Below are 4,575 nucleotides of genomic sequence, written 5' to 3'. Positions count from 1 at the left end.
CAACTTATAAAACTCACAATACACCATATAAATTAACAAAGAGACCGTGGTTTGTCTCGTTTTCTCTTCCTGAATCCAATGACGCCATTAATATGGTCCAATTTGGCTTACATTCATGGTTCCCAATTTGGAGCTTTGGAAACCTAACAATGGTGAATCGCCAAATACGCAGCCAATCTTCAATTAAATTATACTAACAGCACGATAACATCATAATGAACAACATTGTGCAATCCAATTTCGTTTATGATGCGTAAAATGCTAGAATCGAAAATCAAGAAAAGCAAGAGCAAACCGAGTTATATAGGCTTCGATATTGGATGTCTTAGACTTCGATTGTGATTGGGAATCGATCAAGAACACTCCAGGAATGTGTTTGAACCTCCAAAAGTCTTTGAATCTCTTCCAATCTCTGAAAACCGAATTGAGTTTCTATATAAAACACAAGCTTTTTTTTTGGTGTTCTTGGCTGCAACAATCCTTATGAAGCCCCCTTCCCATCTGGAACGAATATGTGGTTATATATGATGAAATTAGGGCTACCAGAACTCACCAAAATCCTAGTGAATCAATCCTTGTAAATTTGATTGGATTCTTGAATATGAATTTTCTAAACTTGGTCAATTTCCAATCTTTTCCAATCAATCTCTTTTTGCACGAATTTTGAATTAATTATGAGGGATTTTGATGATTTAAATGATTAGAAACAAGAGCAAATCAATTTTTTTATAATTTATATGATCTATTTTGATTTTAATCACTTTTAATATGAATAAAAATTCATAATAAATCAAATAAATTAAGTAAATTCGTGGAAATTGGATTTAAGGTCTTGGATGACTTATGGATCAAGATCGGGCCATAAAAAGTTGGGCTCCTTTATAAAAAACTTCAATTTGAGGCTTTTTGTTTCATATTTCTTCTCTTAAAATCGACCGACTTTGACAAGGCATATCTCCCTCAATTTTTAAGATATGGAAGTATTCTAAGACTTTTTAGAAACCTTAGAGAGTCCTCTAACCAGTGTCTTTGGTCTCATATCAAAATTATTTTCCACGCTCATTTTATGTCTTTTTGAAAAAAGTGTCTTTTTGTTGACTTTTGAAAAGGACCTATGATGTTTTAGTCCATATCTTTCAAATGAAGCATTTTTGGACTTGGCATGTGAGAGACAAATTTGTAGAGAATCAAATTTCCTTCAAAATGAGCTTTGGATGGAAAATTTCTGATGTTCCATGTAGGAGTTATGACTGGTCAAAGTTCAGTTAACTTTTCCTATACAAAACCCTAATTTAGAAACTTTTTGAATTGTTGATTTTTTATCTTTCCTTTGAATGAACCAAACCCTAATTTTAGAGCCTTGTTTTAGGAGAGTGTGTCCTGGAGCTTTGAACCTTGATTTGAATTTGTATAAGAGAAATAGTATGGGCAAATTTTGGGGTATGACAGAGACGCACGTCTCCAAGCCTTCCTACATCTTCTCCACTTGAGACGCACGTCTCAAGTCAGTCAAGGCCGCTTCCTGAAGAAACGGAGACGCACGTCTCCACACCCAGTCTGCAAAGTCCCCACTTTTCACGCAACGTCACAACAGAACCTGCCCTATAAATAGAACCTGCTACCTCACTTCCAACGAGTCCGATTTCCTGCCAACGAAGTGCTACCGAAATTGTACCGCGAACCGTATTTCTTTATTCTACTTTCATTCAAACACTTATTTTCTCACAACGATTTCTACACCGGAAATTGTTGTGAACTTTTTATAGATCTAGCCTTACGTTAGATTTATCGCTTTTATTTCCTTGTTTATTTTTTCTGTCCGTTTAAATTCCGAAGAACGATCCAGCCAACCTGTGGTGGAAGTTCAGTACTTGAAGATCCAATTACCATTTATTTAATTCAGGTTTTTTATTTACCGCCTTTATTTATATTTATTTGCATGATATATTGTATGCCATTTACTATGCCTATTATTATGAACCGAACCGATTTATGCATGTTTAACCATATTAATATGTCTGGCTAAATTACTAAGGTGTCGGTATGTAGAGTAAGTTAACCGAGGGATCCGAAATAAATTGGCTTAATTATGTTTTATTAACTATCACTTGTTTTTGGTCTGTATGTCTAATTTAATTAGTAAGTCTTAAAACCAATAGAGCAAAAGTTTGAGGGGTTAAGACGGTCAAAGGTTAAAATCAATAGAGCGAAAGTTTGAGATCTTTAACTGGATAGTAGACATAGGACATTAGTTTTAAGGATGGCGAAAGCGTATTAAAACTAATTAGAACTTATTTATTTTCAAAAATTGTTTTTACACCCGAGCGGGATGGCGAAAGCGTACGTTAGGGATATTAGCATGTTCCGAGTCAACAGAGCGAAAGTTTGAGATTAGGAGATTTAAATAGATAACAACTTCATAAAACGGGCATTTTATTAATTACGTTGTTTCCAAAAAGCTTTTCTAAAATCTAATGGGATGGCGAAAGCGTACATTAGGATTAGGACTGTAATCTAAATCAACAGAGCGGAAGTTTGAGACGAGGATTTTTAATCAATTGAATTAGTAAAGATTTTTAATTAAATTATGCAAAAGCCAATGGACCTTCGGATCACCTTAAGTTAAACGAAATACATACTGATATCTGTCTTTTATTATATTCTTTATTTCTCACTATCACTCTCCCTTAGAAACAATCAAAATTTTAGTAGCCCTAGCTTTACATAGTAACCTTAGATAACGGTAGATCGATTCATAGTCCCTGTGGATTCGATATCTTTTAAAACTACACGACACGACTGTGCACTTGCAGTCATCAGATTTATAGACACGTAAAGTCGCGATCAAGTTTTTGGCGCCGTTGCCGGGGACTATTTAAGTCGATATCGTAATTCACTGTTACACCGTAGAGACTAGGACAATTCTTCCCTTTCTTTCTGAACGATTGTATGCCAAATACTCGTTCACAAGGAGGAGATTTAATACAACGAATTAACGAGATCGAACGTTTCATTAACGTCAAACGTCGAGCTCGCAATCTTCCCGAAGTAGCACCAATTCCTATTAATCAGGAATTGACTTTTACTGATCAAATCAATCAAATTATCCCGAAGTTAGAGATGGCTGCTATTCGTCCTCTTAGAGACTATGCCGCTCCTTCGCGCGCTGAACCGCATTCAAGTATCGCACCACCTGCGATTGAGGCAAACAATTTCGAACTGAAACCTTCGCTGGTCCAAGCTGTTCAACAGAATCAATTCTCTGGAAGCCCTGTAGACGACCCTAACCTCCATTTATCTGTGTTCGTGCAATACGCCGACACTGTCAAAGCTAACAACGTTAGTCCCGAAGCTATTCGATTACGTCTCTTTCCTTTCTCCTTGAGAGATAGAGCTAGAGCGTGGCTTCAATCCCTGCCTTCCAATTCCATAACTACATGGGATGAATTGAAGAGAGTATTCTTAGCGAGATACTTTCCGCCTAGCAAAACTGCTATGCTTAGAGGTCAAATCAACGGATTTACCCAGAAAGATAACGAATCACTCTTCGAAGCTTGGGAACGTTACAAGGACATGCTTAGAATATGCCCTCATCATGGACTCGAACCATGGCTGATCATCCATACTTTCTATGGCGGTCTCTTATATAACACCAAAATGACTATAGATGCCGCTGCTGGCGGAGCATTATTGGACAAACCCCACGATGAAGCATACAAACTCATAGAGAACATGGCACAAAACCATTACCAATGGGGTGGAGAACGAGCCGCTATAGAGAAAACCCAAACCAAAGGAGGAATGTACGAAGTAAGTGGTATAGACCGCGTTAACGCTAAAGTAGACGCTTTAACTCAAAAGATCGAGAACTTAACCATCACTCCTTCAGCCACCGCTGCTGCTGTAACACCTAACTGCGAGATTTGTGGATTGACTGGATATGTAGTTGCCGAATGTCAACTCTTGACTGGAGTCCCATCTGATCAAGTAAACTATGCTCAAGGAAACCCTTATTCTAACACGTACAACCCTGGATGGAAAAACCACCCGAACTTTTCTTATAAGAACAACAATGCGTTGTACGCACCTGGACAAGCACATGCTATACCACCTTGCTACCAAAAAGCGCCTGTAGCTGCTCAAAACACCCCTAGGAAGTCAAATCTAGAAATCATGATGGAGAACTTTATAGCTTCCCAACAACAAACCAATAAGGACTTCCTAAATCAAAACATCCACAACAGCGAGCAACTAAAACAACTATCGAACAAAGTAGATGCTTTAGCTACTCATAACAAAATGCTAGAAACTCAAATCTCACAAGTAGCCCAACAACAAGCACCTACTGCTGCCCCTGCTGGCACGTTTCCTTCTCAACCTCAACCCAATCCTAAAGGACATGCGAACGCAATAACACTACGAAGTTGAACGAATTACGATGGACCCATAGATCCTAGAACTCAAAACATACCCATGTCACAACAAGAGCCAAAGGAAACCCAAAAGAAAACATAACCATAAAAGATCAATAACGAAGTGGAACCTGAAAAAGAGAAACCTTATGTTCCACCACCA

General features: G+C 37.8%; 1 non-coding gene across 1 annotated transcript; it reads right to left on the bottom strand.

Moving 5' to 3' along the window:
- Positions 1-3,495: 3,495 nt before the first annotated feature.
- On the bottom strand, positions 3,496-3,602 carry LOC131608338 (small nucleolar RNA R71). Its single transcript, XR_009285604.1, has one exon. It is a non-coding gene; the product is annotated as a small nucleolar RNA R71 (small nucleolar RNA).
- Between the last annotated feature and the right edge of the window lie 973 nt (positions 3,603-4,575).

The sequence above is a fragment of the Vicia villosa genome, linkage group LG5 (genome assembly GCF_029867415.1).
Source record: "Vicia villosa cultivar HV-30 ecotype Madison, WI linkage group LG5, Vvil1.0, whole genome shotgun sequence".
NCBI lineage: Eukaryota > Viridiplantae > Streptophyta > Magnoliopsida > Fabales > Fabaceae > Vicia > Vicia villosa.
Note: the sequence above shows the minus strand (reverse complement) of the source record. Positions and strands in the feature narration are given on the sequence as shown.